The 18234-nt window shown below is 35.3% G+C and overlaps 1 protein-coding gene across 1 annotated transcript in view; it reads left to right on the top strand.

Annotated features, from left to right (window-relative positions):
* Macrod2 (MACRO domain containing 2) overlaps nt 1–18234 on the top strand; it is a 1827576-nt gene that overhangs the window by 1715815 nt on the left and 93527 nt on the right. The window lies entirely within an intron of this gene.

The following is an 18234-nucleotide window of genomic DNA, read 5'->3' as shown; positions in this document are numbered from 1 at the left end:
TTTAGAAAATCAAGTAGTCTTGAAATTTTAGTAGTGAAATACTTGCCTCATTATTTTCACTTCTTGTTTTGTGATCATTTGTTTTATTGTTTTGTTTTTCTAAATCAATGGTCTTGGCCAGTGAGGGGAGTGTCAGAATGAGAAGAAAGGGGCAGCGCAGTTGGACTATAAATCCTGGCTTTGCCACTGGCAATTTAGGTAACTTTGGAAAAATAATGCAAGCCATTAACAAGGAGTTAGCAAAAAGTGACAAATAGTTCGCATTTCAAATTCCTCCTCTGGGAGCCAGGTCCCAGTGGCTCATGCCTGTAATCCTAACTACTCAGGAGGCTGAGATCTGAGGATTGCGGTTCAAAGCCAGCTGGGGAAGGAAAGCGCCTGAGACTTTTATCTCTAATACACCACTAGAAAATCGGAAGTGGTACTGTGGCTCAAGTGGTAGAGCACTCGCCTTGAGCTGAAGAGCTCAGGGACAGTGCCCAGGCCCAGAGTTCAAGCCCCATAACCGACATGGGGGAAAAATGGGGACAATCGTAGTGTCACCCTCACAGGCTATAATAATACAAGCCAGTGACTTAGCTTCTCACCTGCTGCTTGTATGGAATGGAATTCCAAAAGGACAGACTGAGATGGAGGTGAGAAAACAGACAAAGCTTTTTCAATCAACCACTGAAATCATAAAAGTAAAGGAACAGAACTGGCTAGAGGGGGGAGTTAGCATTCGATATATTCTCAGAAGAGATCCCAGCTGATTATAAGGAAATCTGAAGTTGGAGAGGGCTTCTGAGATGGGACAAGAGAATCAGGACATACCCCATGGAGAGTGCATCTCGTACTAGGTACCCGAGAAAGGGGTGGCCTCATCCAGAGGTACCTTTTCATTCCCCAAAGAGATCTGGGTGATCCAACATAGCCTCCGCCTGTTGTCACTTTTGGTGGTAGGCTTCAAAACCACACATTTAAAAATGTAATTTGTGTTAAATAACCACAGGCTTTGCTTACAACTCAAGGTTATTTTAGGTCAAAATAAAACCACTCGTGTCAAGATAAAAATGTGGAAAGTGGCATGCATTTTAAACCAAAAAGTTTGAACATTCCAAATATTTAGCTTATGATAAAAAAAAATCTTTAAGTATTATAAAGTCAAAAGGCAGAGTTTAACAAATAAGACAGAGTCTAACTTGAAAACTTGAAGCTGTGATTTTTCCCATTGAGTTGTTTAGTGTAGATATCACACCTTTGTAAAAACACAGTGTTTGTGATATTTCTCAATGTTTTTAGGATGTGACACCATTAATTGCTCATGCTAGGAACAGTTCATTTCTTGAAATACTTTCAGGAATTTTTCTTAAAATAAAAATTTTAATGGTGGTAACTCTCATCAAAATGTCATATGTCACAAAATGTCATGCCTTCACAAGATTAAATGTGAAGTTATAGGGGTCTTTCCTTAAATATTGATATTGATTAACGTATTTACTTGGGAAAAATCAAGTGTTTGAGATCCACATCCACCTACAATACGTTTCACTTTAAAATATAGCATATGATATGATTTATGCCTTTTCCCATTAGAAATAGCATGCATATAACATCACTCTTTCTAATTGATTATCAATTCAAATCTTAGATCAAGTATCTAATGCTTATGAAACTGTCATTTTGACTGATAGATGCATAGCTTAGAATTTTTAGAAAGAATATTCCATTGAAATTCTACAAGATTGAGGTCAAGTTGGGGTTAAAGCAAAGTCATAAGTGTGGAGGATTCATTTCAAACATTCTCCATTATTAGCTTTCATGCAGAAATATCTCTCCTCAGTGACACCAAGGCTATTTTAAAGCTAGGAGTTAAAAGCTAGCTTATGGAAATGCTTATTACACTCTCTGGTTTAAGTGGCAGAACCTCTTTTGCTGATCACAGCTCCTGAAAGAGTCTGTGTTCTCTTGACTTTGTTTTGAGACTTTGCTTCTAACTCTGAGCATCTTCTTAAGCTTTGGAATCACTCTATTCTAGGCTGGATTTGTTTTTCTTTCCAACGTAACTTCCATGGAATTTGAGATTATTTTGGGTGTTTCTAGTGATGCTCATCAGTTGGCTGGCTTTACATCTGTTAAAACTTGGATTGCTACTGGAAATTAGTGTCTTCTGGGATTGAAAAGGAGCCAGCAAAATAAGAGATGTCTCTTTGGGGTGGAGAGACAATGAAACAGTTATGAGAAGGTTGGAAAGTTTTGAGAGGAAGTGTTATAATCCAGATGTTTACATTCAAATATTCTAGACATATTTGACACTTAGAACCGAGAACAGATATTTGCTGCCCAATTACCCATACATAGCTAGTAACTATGCAAACTGCTAGCAGGAGTCATAACTGATAATTGTATGAACCTGGAGCTAGATTGTCTGTCGTCCAGATACTGAAGACACCAGTTCCTAATGAGTCATTCTAGCTGTCAGGTGTGCAGGAGTTGAGTTGAGAGAGATATGAGGAGGGCAAATGCTTCGGAACAATTTATCCTCGTGGGGGTGGGTGAATGCCAAGGATGTGATAAATAGACTTGAACTGAAATGAACTCAAAGGTGGAAGAGGTCTGGGGAAAACCCAATATGTACGTTGATAGGCCTTCTGATGTTGTTAAAGGCATTCTTTGTCTTCTGGTAAAAATACTCTTTATTTAATGGGTTTTTTATACTTTATATCCTCAAAGATAAACCCTAGACTATCAGTGTGAAAGCTATTTTAACAAATACATAAGCAATCATATGTGAGGCCATCTAAACACAGGAGTAAAATGCATAAGGCTGTCTGATAACCTCATTGAAACTTCTGCAAAGTTATTGCTTTTGAAGTTGTAATTTATCACCTTAAGTAAGGATAATGCTGTATTCTAGTTGTCTAAACACCTTTAATAGCTCATCTTCATCTACTTCCAAGGCCAAGGCCCTGTACTGGAGGGGGGCAGAAGGGGAGTGGGGGAATGTGCTGTTTCAACATATCCAGATTCACCAGTCTTATTATTTAATCAGTACCTAATTTGAATTTGAAGGTCAACTAGACCAAATCATAGGCTCATTAATATTGAAAGCAAAATCAATTAATACTCAGGTGCACACCAGAGCTCATACTCTTTGGAACTCTATGTAAGTCACATCATTGCTATTTGGCATTTATGAAGTAGGGTGTCAACTGGCAAAGGATTTAGTTGCAGACTTGCATTTAGTTTCAGACTTCCTGGAGATCAAAATTACTGTAAAAAAGGGGGAAAGCTAGAGTAAGTGTTAGCCTTGATAAAAGGAGCGAAGGAGAAAGGAGGAACTACAGCAAGTCCAGTGGTGCCATTCCTTAGTTTCCCCCTTAGTTGTGTGACCCAATCACAACAGAGAGAGAGATTGACCTTGATCTGTACTGACAGACTGAATACAATTTATGACCTCTTGGAATACCTCAGCCTTCAGTGTAGAATGAAAGTGAGACCCTCCAGTAGTTCAGTGAAGGAGAAGAAATTACGACATTAAGAAAATAGTATCCCCTGAATCCACTGCTTTACATTTGTGGACAATGTAGTCCTCATTTCTCAAAAAGGGAACCTGAGACTCAAGGTGAGAGAAAACAGAGAGGGAAAAAGAGAACAACTTATGAATGGAAATTCTCATGAACTTGAGGCAATATTTTTTGAAAGAGTAACACTTATTTTCACAAAAGTAATACATACTGATTGTAAAAATATCTTTAAACATAGAAAAATATAAAAGGCAGAATTATATAATGATTTTACCTTTAGGGACTGAATTGCAAAAATAAATAGATAAATAAATAACAATAAGTCTACCCTGTTATTTCATTCTACTATAGGCCATGAATATTCTCCCCTGTCTTTAAGTATGCCTTAGAAACATAGTTTTCATTGGAGGCATAATATTTCATTATCTGGTTGTCCCACAATTTACATAACAGTGTCCTGATGTTACATTATTTAGTTATTTACAGTTTTCTCTCTATTATAAATAGGGGAATGTAAGGCAGGCATTTTAGATAGATCTTCATGTCTAATCAGTTCCTCAGGATAAATTCCTGATTCTTTCGTTGAATTATGAGGTAAGAGATGAAAATATTTTTTAATTGCATAAATTTTCTCATTGTAAAAGTAATGCATATTTACAACAAGAATATGCAGAAGAATAAATGAAAATTATCAGCTATGCCTCCAATCCACAGAAATAAGACTTTATAACATACTAGATATAAACTTCGAGTACTTTTTGCCAGGCAGCCATAAATTACATATATGGAGGATTTTTCCTAAGGGCTTTCTGCAATGTAAACAAATTTGAACCATCTTCTCAATGTAAAAATAGATGCTGAAATTTTTCCCATGGTTTTGGATAGTCCAATATTATTTAATTGTATTTTCCAATAAATGCATGTTCATCTATTTATGTAGTCTCCATTTTGAATAGTTTCTTCAGCTACAATTTTAAAGTCTATGCTTTCTAGAAGCATTCTTTTACTTTGTAAACATTAGGAAGCTCTAATAAATGGAAATTCATATTTTTGGTTTTCCCCCCACAATGAATAGGATTTATTGCTTTTACTGACTCTTTAAATAATAAATTCCATTGTATACCATTCAAATAATGCAAGAATGAAAAACCATCTTTTTCAATCACCCCACTCAAAGATAATTACCATTTGTATCTGGGATACCATTCTTTAGTATACTTCTATGGACATGAATATCTATGTTATAAATAGAAATATATACACAATACATAGACATATGATAAACATACATATGTAAATTGTGGTAGTAGTATGATTTCTTCTTTATTGCGTATTAACTTTTTACCTAATTCTTTAGAAAGTAAGCAAAAGACTGATAATGTAGTCTATAGTTCCATTTTCACAATCTAAATTCTACTTGTAGTCAACCCAACTGTGTGACTGTGGGAAAATTATTTAAGTCTGACTGTGCTTAAGTTTTATCCTATGTAAAATAAAGACATTAATAGCACCTACTTCAAAGAATATTAAGGTTTAAAATGAATTTAAGGCATTTCAAGATATATGTGGTACCCAGAATGGAGGGTCAAAAGCTTTAACCATTATTAAATATATATGTTTGTACACATATGGAAAATATGCTTACTTTAAAAAATATTGTATCATATTATACATAGTTTTCTGAATCTTGTTTTGTTATAAGCAATAAACTCTTGTGGAAATCCCTCTATGTGGCTTTGCATTGACATAATTCAGCTACTTTACAGCTCACATGGTATTCTATAGTTCAGATACATCATAATTTATTCAATGATTCTCTTTGTGAAGAACAAGCACTTTCTTTCCATTTTATTGTTCCACAAACAATGCTCAATAGCCATTCTTGTCTATATATCCTTACATACTGGCACTTTTGTTTGTGTGGGAAAGATTCCAAAAATGTGATCTTGGCATTAAGAAGTATGTGTTTTTAGTAGATATTGCCAAAATTGCCTTCTACAAAAGCTATAACAGCTCATATTTGTATCAGCAATCATTATTTTGTTTTTTCTTAATTTTTCCCCTTCAGTGGGTCTCAAGTATTATTATTTTTTGAGCCAGTACTCGGTTACCTCAATTTGGCAGGTAACTGAGGCCCCCAAAATTTAAATACCTGTCCACTAACCCCAAAGATAGAAACAATATACGAAGATCAAATCTGTTTAAACTCAAAGCCTATGCCGTTTCCATCCATCATGCTGCATTTTGAATCATGGTTTGGGAGCCAGGAATGCTTTTCCCCTGGGATAATGTAGGGGGAGGAATGCAACTAGGTCCAGAACAGTCAAGCAGAACATGGACATGCTGATTCTTGTGCAAGACAAAGAGGGCAAAGCAACTGAGGCAAGAAGGAACACAGTCTGGAGGCCACTACATGTACTACATCATGACCTTGACTCTATCCTGGGATCACGGTTATGATGACATGTAATGAAATGGATGCACAGAAACCTTTAACTGCTCTACACACTGGGCATGAAGCCCAACTACCTTCTAATACATATCTATGCCTCCTTATTCTCAGAAGGTATGCTAGTCACTTATTTGTCATATCCTGGAAGCCCCTAGCACAGACATGCTACCATCACTCTGTCATGTCTACTTTGTTTTTCTTTCTGTATATTAAAATCCTGATCCATTTACAAAGCTCACCTCAAGTCTTTTACACTGATCCTTTACTTTGTTGCTTGCTTCCTTCCTTCCTTCTTTCCTTTCCTCCCTCCCTCCTTCCCTATATCCCTCCCTCCCTCCTTCCCTCCCTCACTCCTTCCCTCACTCCTTCCCTCCCTGCCTTTTTTCCTTCCTTCCCTGCCTCCCTCCCTCCCTCTCTTGCTTCCCTTGCCTCCTTTGCTCCTTTCCTGTCTTTTTTTTCACTTCCCTCCATTCTTCCTTCAATTTCCTTGTCTAATACTCTCTACTTTTGGAGCTAAAATATAAATCAAAATGAGTCAAAATTATACAAGCATTCTTGTGGTTATGTTCCAATTGGATGGCCTAGATTTTTAATCTCTTGAAGCATACCTTGCAACCTTTATGAACCTAAGTTTATTTTGGATTAATACTCTCATTGCTATGTGAACTTGGATAATTAACTTGTACCTTAAGTTGTCTCCTCGGTAACACTCTGTAACATGCAGACCATGAGCGTATTTATATTATGGATTATGAAAACTGAAAAATTCAGTTTAGAGCTAAATTGATTACAACAGCTTCTCAAACATGGCAAATTTGAATAGGTGTCGGTAACATTAACTTTTGTTTATATTATTGTTGTCATATTTATATGCTGACCTTCAAGTCCTTACAGCAGATAAGGTACCCATAAAGATTTTTTTAAGTTAAGCCAGCATGTAATGGTCATGGATCCATGTTTTAGAATGCTTTTGTTAGGATTATCTAGGAAAAATATACTTGGATCTGTATAACCCTAGATTCCACCATGCAGGAAACTACATATCAAAAATATTTGAAAATATAATTGTATCTATATTGAACATGTATAAACTTTTTTCTTATCATTATTTCCTAAGCAATATAGTATAAAACTTATTTACACAGTATTTATATTATAACATATATTATAAGAAACCTAGAGATGGCTTAAAATATATAGAAGAATATACTTGAGATATATAAAAATACTATCTTACATAAGGGACATAGGCCACAGATACTGGCCTCCACCTGGGAGCTTAGAATTAATTTCAGGAAGCCTGGGTTGCTGAAGGATAACTAGAATCATTTATCTTAAAACCAGCACACTTTTGAGAATGACAGAGATTGCTATTAATAATTGCACCAAAACAAATAACCATGCTAGGACAAAAGAAACCCAAAACACACAATCTAAAAGGCATGATTTTTTTTGTCTACAAATTTAAATCATGGTATATCCTGATCATATTAAAAATTTTAATTTGACTCCTATTTACTATTCTTAGAATACAATTTTCTGGCCTTTTAACTTTCATATTTATTCAGTATAAAAATAATATTTTGAGTAACTCTTTAGACTATTCCTACAAAAGGTGGTATGTCTAGCCAGTCTGGATAGACACCGAACATCTGCTAATTAAATGCAGTCTGTTTTGCTGTGAAAAATCTTTTAGACTAGCTGAGAAATTCTCAAACATTACAGCACATACTCAAACATACATTAATGTTGAATTTAAAGAAGTAATGTTGTAATAAAAGGGTGATTTAAGGAATTCTAGAGTTAACTTTGGAGATATATTCTTTGGTTATTTCATTGGAAAAAAGAGAGATTCTAACAGTGGATTATGTAGAAAGGCACATGTGATCACATTTTGAGAGACAAAGACACTAGAGAAAGGCAATAAAAACACATATTTCTGTACATGCCTGTGGCTCATGCCTATAATCCTAGCTATTCAGGAGGCTGAGATCTAAGAATTAGGGTTCAAAGCCAGCCCAGGCAGGAAAGTCCTGTGAGACTCTTATCTCCAATTAGCCACCAGAAAAAGACAGAAGTAGAGATAAGTGTCAAGTGGTTGAGGGCTACCCTTGAGCAGAAAAAGCTCAGGGACAGGGAACAGTGCTCAGGCCCTGAGTTCAAGCCCCAGGACAAAAAATAATTTTACTTCATCTATACAGGAAGAATAATCCAGTTCTTCCTTAGATTTTTTCTTACTTAAAACTTTATGGTATTCTTGAAGAGGTTAATATATATTTCTTCATAAATGAGCTTGGAAGTCAAACCTCTTTAGAAACACTAAGATTAGACAAAGTCAAGTAGATTCTACATGGTTGCTACCATGTATTGAGAAACTCAAGGAACGCAGAGGATATGGTTTTATCATATTACTAGACCACATCTCATTTTTAAACATTTTGTTTCTTCCTTGTTTTTTACCCCCCTCTTGGCAGAGCATTGGTTAAAATCTTATGAAATGTAACTTGGGGAAACAGTCTTACATCTGATCCAGAACTATAGAACAGAGCTTCAAGTTTTGATTTTAATTCATACATTCATAGTATAAAATAGAGAATGGTTAAATTGCTTTTTAAAATGGACTTAAGTTTAAATTGGTACAGTACTACTGGGGAGCCATTCTTACAAGAGAAGAGAGAAGTTCCTGTTCATAGATTTTGAAAAATTATCTGGCAATGCTGAAGCTTGAACTCAAAGCCTCATTCTCAGATTTCTTGGTTGCTTGGCTAGTGCTCTACTACGTGAGCCCAGGTTTTTGCTGTATTATTTTGAACATGAAGTCTTGAAGACTTTTCTGCTCTGAATGGCTTTGAACTGTGAGTAGCTCGAATTATAGGCATGAGCCATTGGTGCCCAGCTTTGTTAATAGTTTTTGACAATAGACTCTCAGAAGCAAAAGTATGTTGCCAAGTCTTTCCTCTTTTAGCCATCAATTCTGGGATTATGTTGCAAGAGAGTAAAAAATGAGAATGAGGGTGAGGGAGAGGGAGAGGACAGAGAAAGACTCAGAACTGCTGCATTCATTAATTGTCAAAGCCTAGCATATTTTTGTTGTTATTGTTGTTTGATTTCTTGGTACAAGTCTGTACATCTTTGTGGAATACAGTATGACAAAGAGGTAAACATTCACAAAGTTTAATGATCAAATCAGGGTAATAAGTATGTCTGTTTCCTCAAACATTAATCATTTTTATGTTTTGGCAACTTCCATACTCTTCTAATTGGTTTTTAAAATATCATACATCATTATGACCAGTAGCTACCCTACTGTGACATAAGAAACCAGAATAACTTCCTGTCTCTCTGTTTTTCAGAGTCCTTATCTGGCTTCTTACAACCAGCCCAGTCTCTAACAAGTACTATTTATTCCACTTCCATTTTCCATAAGGTCAACATTATAGCAGAACATATTAAAGTCAAGTAAAAGACAAGGTTTCTTAAAAAGCACTGATGACACTAAATAGCTTATCTTCCTATTTCATTTTATGATTAACACGGGTATGTCTTTTAAAATGGAAAGGCATATGGTTACTTCCTTAGCAGAAGGACTTGCAACACTCCTAAATGTGTGTGCGTTCTGAAAACAACACACACCTTGTTTGAGGCTCAACATTTCTTCCAGTTTGATATATGATTTATGATGTTTCTCTGATCCTAGGAAACTCAAATAGTTCTAAGACTCTCCCCCAAAAGCATGGAATCCTATCACAGTGTTCACCCATGCCATTTGTAGCTGTCACACACGCCAATTACATCCATCCGCCACCTGGAATCAGTTAGTTCCTACTCAACAAATATATTCCCAACTGGTCATGAGACAAACTTCTCAGTGAACTTTAACTTCAGGGCAGATAGTTAAGGCCTTGAGACTGCTCCAAGCACTAAGCACTATGTTTTTTTTTGGATCATTCTTAACAGTTTCAGGAAAATAAGCACCCTCCTTTCTCCATCTTGGACTTGCCTTAGATTTGCTGGTTTCAAGAACTTCCTTGCTAACAGAAGTCCTGTCAGGGACTAGTTTGGAGAACTTGAATGTACCCTGTTTGATTTATTTTTAACTACTACTATTGACATATGCTAGGATCAGTGGGAATACCAGGAGATCAACACCACAGAGTCCTGGCTCAAGGTAACTCTTCTATCCATAAATCTTTCCTTTCTGAACAATATTCTCTGACCAAATTCTTCTTTCAGGCTTCCCTCTGAGTACACCTAACCAAGTATATCAGACTCTTTTCCTACCTAAGTCTCTAAACAGTGTCATTTTATCTTACAAGTATATTCTTCCATGTGTACTAATGCCTTTCCCCTCTTCTCTGCACCTACAATCTCCTTATTCTATCAACTATCTAGAAATGGCCTGGATTTTTCAACTATTGTTCTAACTGCAAAGATTCTATCTGCTTATCAGAGTGCAGAACATGATTTCTGGAAGGAAGAAAATGAACAGAAAAAAAATGAAAGAGAGAAAGAAAAACTTTCTTCTGAGCATAAACTAGATTTGGGTTTTGTTGCCACAACTATTTTGCTAGTTTTTCAGGAGAAAAACTTTAAAAGTGAAGCAGGGCTTTTTAGCATGTAGATTCCCTTCCCTTGTCCTCAAAATATCTTTGCTGTCATGTCATCATCTTTGCTCATTTTTTCCTTTCAGCAGGAGCAAAGTAATTGTGTGTCCTAAGAATTTTCTGTAGATAGATCCTAATTGCTTGAAGCTAAAAACTAATTATGGCAAAAATGGCCCATCAAATATCATCTTACTTAATTATATCAATGAATTTTTGATCGAAAGAAAAATATGGGTTTGGTACTGCTAGCTGCTATAACAAAAGCATCAGGCTTGTATAAGAAAAATTTGTTTTTCACACATGGAATCCATAATGATGGGTCATGTTTCATGCAGGCATTCAGAGACTCAAACTAGTGAAACAATTATTCACCTCTGGTCCCCAAAGTTATCCTGAAGCTTGATATCCATTCAGCAAATGGGGCATGAAAAAAAAGGTTGTATGGATGGTTTTTATAAGCACACTTGAGAGTAGCACATAACACATTAAATACTCCTGTCTCATCGGCCAGTAGAGGTACATGAGTGGCTTAACTATAAGAGTCTGTATATTCCTCCTAAGTAATTCAGGGAAGGAAAATTAGTTTGTTGAACAACTACCAATATCTAGCAGAGATGATGGTACTGTTATTTCTCTAATTTCACAAATAAGGCAACCAGAACTTAGATCAGGTAAATGGACACATACACATTGAGGGCAAGAGCAAAAACAAAAACACCTTGAGGGTTTTTTTTTCTTTTTTGAAAGGAAAATTAGAAAATACTCTTAGTGACGTATTCTTCTACCCTTTGGATATTTATCTCCTCTGGATGAAGGAAAACATGTGTGCATGCATGTTCATATGTGTAGGCATTATTTGAATTCCAGCTAATGCAACCAGAGCAGATAAACCCTTCATTCCTAAACATTTCTATTGTCAATGAATCTAGTACATTTTAGGTGTTCTGATACTTGTTTTAAGTGAGTGTGTTCTTGAAATGAATGCTATGTTTAGATAGTTGCTATGTTTTAGAGCAGACTCATTCTGAATTTTTATTGTGATTATTTAGTGCTTCCTCATGCCCAAATCATGTATGAGGACATCACTTCAACCATGACACTTGTCACAAAGCAACAAAGTCTTTATGTTTGGATATAAGTAGTTTCTCAGTGTGATAGTTGTTACACAGTTATTATTATCTTCCTTTCTCTTCCTCCTCACAATATAACCTCTGATTATACCTAATCAGATTCTGCTTCCCAACCATTTTCCATCATTATCTGTTAATGCTCCTCTATAAACCAAATTAGAATTCCTACTTTTGAATGTATGATTCTTTGACAAGCTACAATTTTTTATATTCTGGACTTCAAATAAACATGTCTTTTAATGATTGGTATAAATCATCCTAATATTAGATTCTCTATGAGAGCATTGTCCAATAGATCGAACTATGAGTCATGGATGAGAACCACAGGTGCAAACTTTAAATGTCCCAATAGCCACATTAAAAAAAGAAAAAAGAAACAGGCAAAAATTACTTCAATGATATATGTTATTTAGCCAAGTTATTCAAAATATGCCAACTGTAAAATTTAGTTAACCTAAAAAATCATGACAGTATATTTATCTTTCTGTGTACAGCTCTGTGAAATGCAATGAACATTTCACACTTACATAACATGTCATCTGGATGTGACACATCATAAGTATTCCTTAGCCACATATGACTGGTAGCTGTGTTTAGATTTAACTTAAGGAGAAAATGCCATAAGAAAAACCTTTTAGTTTTTAAGTTTTATTCTTTTTTTGGACATTCAGGAGCACAATTTATTTTAAACTATAACATAGAGCACATGCTAACAATGTCTGATTATATAAACAAATGTGATATTAAATTTTAAGTCAAAGATCTGTGATATAATACTAGAAAAAACAGCCATATATATATATATATATATATCATATATACATACATGCTCTTAGGTTGTTTACTTAGCAGAAATAAAGTAATACTTAGCAACATAATGCTGCTTTATTTGTCCTATTTTATTTTCTCTACATATTAATAATACAAAAGGATTTCATTGTGATAGCCATATCTGAATATAATATACTTAGTTCAAATTCACCCACTCAATTACTCTTTCTTATCCCCTCACCCTCACCCCTTTAAAAATAATGTGTCCTTATGCTATTTCATACATGCGTTTGAAATAGTAAGGTTTATTCTGAGAGAGAGATTTTTCCTGATGGACTGGAGGGTTTGATGCAATCATAAATGTTATGACTAGGCAGGTTATTTTCTGGCTATTTGTTAGATTCAAAGAGCTTGGCAGATTAGTATATTTTAACACTAAGATCCAATATGTCTAATGTAAAGGAAGGATGCTCTCAAAATGTCTCTCTAACCTTCACATGTTGATCTGGAACTCACAGATTCCCTATCAGAGTGTCCTTCCTTCATACCCACGAAAGCCACCCTCTAGTGACGGAAAGTCTGTGGACCTGCCACAAAAGGATACAAACCAAAATCCCGCTTCAGAGAAAAGAGGGCTTATGTGCATGTGGGCTTTAACAACATTAGTGTATTTCAAGGGAATGGTTCTCAAAGAATAGTCCTAGAAGCCACAACATTGGCATCACCGGGAGATTCTCAAACTTCACCCGAGACTTATGGAATGAAAATTCTTGGGACAAGGACCAACAGTCTGTGAGCAATGGTGCCAGTAATAGTATTATCATATAAGAAATATATATATTCTTATTCTTAATTCTTATCACACGTGAATCATCAAATAAGTGATCAGAAATGTGTATTTGAGGATTTTTCAGGGCTTATATTGAAGGTTCTTATGGTAAACTACTTTTCATTGAAATTGTTGGTTCATAAATTATGTTTGAGAAATTTTTCAATATTCTTTCCACTAAAAATGGAACAGATATTCACTAAAAACAAAGCAGATATTCTGCCATTACACCTCTGTATACTGCTTCAAGTGCTTTTGAAATACTGAAATATTTGCAGTTATATGAGGCAAAGCTGTGGAGCTCCAGGATTTTGCCCCAGTGCTATGGACACGTCAGTTCCTACTGGCCAGCATCAATGCCAATTGAGTGTATTGAATGTCACTTAAGATTTCTTTGTAACTTCTTTATGCATACAGTTTAGGCACTGGCTATGAGGTGTAGCTAAAGAACCAAGACTCTGGTACCAGAGACTTGTGATAGAAAAAGGGAAAGTACACTTAGAGAAAATTCCACTTCCAAATATATTTTGTAACCTTGTTCTGAAGAGAAGCATGTATGCCCAGGAGTATAGCTAATATTTACATGTTAAAAATGCTCACCATCCAAATAACTCATAAGCACCAGTTCATATATCAGTGTTATGGACCAAATGTGTCCATCATAGATTCACATATTGAGTCTCAGACTCAGATCATATCTTGAAGATTTATTCTCTGCTGTCATGGTATTTGGAGGTGAGAACTTTGAGAAATAATTAGGTCTAGATGAGGTCAGAGAGCAAGGTTCTCATGATGGGATTGGTGACTTTATAAAGAAGAGGAAGTGAGATCTTTTTTCTCCCCAAACATACTCCAAGTACAAGCTCTGTGAGGATATAACCACAAGTCAGCTGTCTATAAACTAGAAGCATGTCTTTTATTGGAAGTCAAATTTCCTAGCACCTTGACCTTGACCTTCCAACCTCCAGAACTGTGAAAAATAAATGACTGCTATTTAAGTTGCCAAGTCTAAGATATTGTGCTGTGACAGCTTAAGCAGATTAATTCAGTCAATACATTAGAAAGACCTACTATAACAATTTCTAGAACTTTTTGTTAAACCGACACCAATAGCAAATTCAAATAAAATCCTCTTTAATAAAGAAATAATGCAGTTTAAAGTTAACCCTTACTATTCTTCTGAAGGTCTTCATAAAATAACATTTTACAGTATTTTGTTTTAAAACATTTTTTTCTCAGCTTATGGGGCAAAACATTGTCCTCATCATGCAAATACCTCTATATACTGCATTTCCTATAGTAGCAGAAATGCCCTGATTTTTTTTTCTCTACCATAAGGGTAGTATCTGAAAATGGAAATTACTGAGCTTGTTTTATTCTGCCTGACCAAGATGTTCCCCTGTAAGTTAACTTTGGTTTGGTATAAATTTCATGAATGGTATACATTTTGAAATAACTGAAAATATGACTTTAAAAAAAAGTATATCTGAAGGCAGAGTTAGTTCTTCCCAACTAGGATCCATATGATTTTTATGGTCTCTGGATATTTCACTTTGCATCATTTGCAGGAAATATTAGGGTTGCTTTTTTCTTCTTCTTTTCTCATTTTTTATTTTCTTTAAGTATTTGTTCAAAGGAGTTGCCATTTAACAAAGCGATTTATGAAATTAATACATCTTGGTCAATGTCACCCATTTCAACATTCTCACCCATCCCTCCCGTGCTCACTGCTTCCCTCACTCTTCTTAATTTTGTAGGATATGCATTGAATTCTTGACTGCATTCTTCCCCTCTTTTATTCATTGTCTACCCTTTACCCCTTGACTCTATCCCACCCTTTTCTAGCATTCTCTTCCTGAGGTTTATTTTGTTGAACTTTGCCGTTGTCTTCTTAAGGAATTTCAAATAGTGTAATTCCTTAGAAAGCTAAGTTTTGATCCAATAGGGTGGTATATAACTTAGTCTTTGCCTGACTCCAGGTAATCTTTGGTTCTTGGCAGTGAGTGTTAAAAGATATACCAGCTACTGTCTTAAGTGGCTGGCTGAAAACGCCGAGAATTTGAAGCTTTTATGAATCTGGAGATAGACTCCACTGCCTCAACTTTTCGATGAAATAGAACAAATTCATCACTACAGCCAAGCTGTGACTATTCAGAAACAGCTACAAAAGTCCTTATCACCTTTCCCAAAGGAAAGATATCTTCTATGCTGCGCTCTCACATGAATCTTTTATTATCATATCAAATAAAACCAAAGTATAAATGAATCACTTCGATTCTTCAGCTTTAGCAGTAACCTTTTTAATAAATTGTATGTCTTTAAGATGTACATGTGATATTTTGAAATACATTGTATTCATTTTGTGCTTCTGTAACAAATGTTTTAGATAAGCAACATAATAAGAAAAGAAGCTCCTTTTGGTGTATGGTTTCAACAGTTTCTTTGGTTCATGGTTTTGAAGGTTTTAAGCATGGTCAATGGGCACCATTGCTTTTGGACCTTCTGCTGTGACATAGCACAGCATGGCAGAGACATGGACTAGACAAAGTCTTTTCTCTTCAGTGGCCAGTGTGAAAAGAGAGAGTGAAAGAGGCCAGGATCCTCCAACCTCCTTTGAGAACACCCTCCCAATGACCTAATGCTTAGACTTTACCCTTTAAGGGTTCTACCACTTCCCAATACTATCTAACTGAAGACTCAGCCTTTAATACTAGGCGCTTTGGGGGAATATTTGAGGTAAAAACTATAGCATATATCTGCAATGTGGAATGAATAAAACAAGCTAAGTAACCTAAGTATTACATCACATTTTTTTGCTATTGTGAGAACACTGAAAATCACCTTCTTAGCAATGTTCAGGTATAATTGTCTCTCCTAATCTTGAAGCTTTGTGCTTATAAATTCAACTGAGGACCAAAGTATTAGGGAGGAGTTGCATTTTATTGAACATGTATATTTTCCTAAACAGTGAAACAACTATTTATAAGACTTATACTTTATTTGGTAATTCAAGTATTATACTGTAGGTGATAAGTATATTATGCTACAGGTATGAAAAGTATTACTATATATTGTAAGTCACTTATAGTAAAGTCCCTAAGGTATATGGGAAGACATACATAGATTACAAGCAAATGCTATGCCATTTTATAGACTTAACATTTTATATTGAGCATCTGCTAATTCTGTTATCTGAGTGGATCTAGGAAAGAATCCATCCTCTGTACAATCTTATACCATTAATAGTTATTAATCATAATAATGTCTTATGATAAATCAATTAATATAAATGAACTATACTTAACAGAATTCCAACTGTTTATATTCAGAGCCATAGCTTTAGTTCATGCATGCCTATGGTTTGGCTTTAATTTTTTTTAATAATGTGAAAAAAGGACTGTGGTACAATGCTTCAGAAGGTAGAGGAAAAAAAGATCAACAGGAGTCAGAAAGAGGAGGTCAAGGATAATGAAAGAGCTAAGTCACAGACAACCAAAAACAAGAGCAGATTTGCCTTTGTTTGCTTTGCCAAAGGGGAAAAATTAACTTGATGGAAAGGGTAATTAAGCATTTCTTTTTCCATCATGGACCCTCCTTGCTTCCTATCCAGCTGTTCCGTTTTGCATTGTGATGATTCTTAATCCAGTTGCTGAGTGAAAGAGGGCTAGTGAGGCCTTGGTGGCAGGTTTCAGTATTTCCTCCTCTATTAACCTTTATTTTATAAGTAGACAATAAAAATCTTAGGGAAACCATCCAACTCAGGTAGGTGAATAATGAGGAAAAAGTAGAAACAGTTACACAGAGGAATTTTCTGAAAGTAATTTGAAGAAATTTGAGATTAGCATTGTAATCTTAAAAAAAAAAAGATTATCTAGGTCAACAAGATACATTCTTGGGTGTAGAAACTGAGATTATGCAATGATGATAGACTTCTATAGCATTTTAAAGCTTATGGTTCTAAATCCTGAATCACAGTCTTCAACTAGCATACATCATATTTATCACATCCGAATGATTGAGTCTCTGACTTGTCTTTTCCATGACAACCTGATGAAAAATAACATTTCCTTGGATGAAAGAATCCTCATGCTATTTTACCCATGTTTATTGCTTGGAATTTGGGATGTATTTTCTTACTAGAAACCAAGTTAGTTGTCTATAATGGTAATTTCTCCACTCACCTCAAAGGCTGTTAAGCTCTACATTTCAAAACTCAGAGAATCATTGGCCACCTCTTAATGGGGGTTAATTGAGAGCATAATGAAGACAAATGACCAACCATAGCTCAGTTTGTCCTCCTGACTCCCAGAGTCATGTCCTGCCTAGGTATGTGAATTACCGTTCAGGTAAATATAGTTCATCCTTGTATATTCAGCTTCACTGGGACTGGGAACTGTTCAGATCACCAACTCTCATGTGAATACTCAGGATCTATTTCCTCTATATTAAGGAATGGCCATTGCAAAGTTTCCACAAGACCAGAAACATCTGCCTAGACGCTAGTATATTGTGGACAATCATAACCATTACATTCAAATGGAAGAAAATTACTTTGCCCTAACTATAATAAGCCAGAAATCCCAGTAAGCAGGCCAGGACAGGTGTTTGCTTAATATAAACAAACCAGTTTGCAAGAATCAAAGGAAAACCAACTTGTATATAATTCTCTGTTTCTTATGTATAGGAATCCATACTGTGTTGACAAAGGATGCAGGTTGGTTTTTGTATACAGCATATATATTGTACAAACACATTAAAGCTTCTTCATTAAAATGATTGTCTGCCATTGTCATGAGCAGACAATAGTCAATGACTAACAATCCTTCTAGAAGTATTTTGTAGACTTTTTGGCTTGAAACTGTCTTCAAAGACAATTAATCATCTGTGATTTTAGTTAATGTTTGTGCTAATTATGAGACTTGACATCAGGGTCTTGGCTAGC

Source organism: Dipodomys ordii, unplaced genomic scaffold, assembly GCF_000151885.1.
Source record: "Dipodomys ordii isolate 6190 unplaced genomic scaffold, Dord_2.0 Scaffold13, whole genome shotgun sequence".
In the NCBI taxonomy this organism is placed as follows: Eukaryota; Metazoa; Chordata; class Mammalia; order Rodentia; family Heteromyidae; genus Dipodomys; species Dipodomys ordii.
The sequence above is the reverse complement of the archived record's forward strand: the minus strand, read 5'-3'. Positions and strand labels throughout refer to the sequence as shown.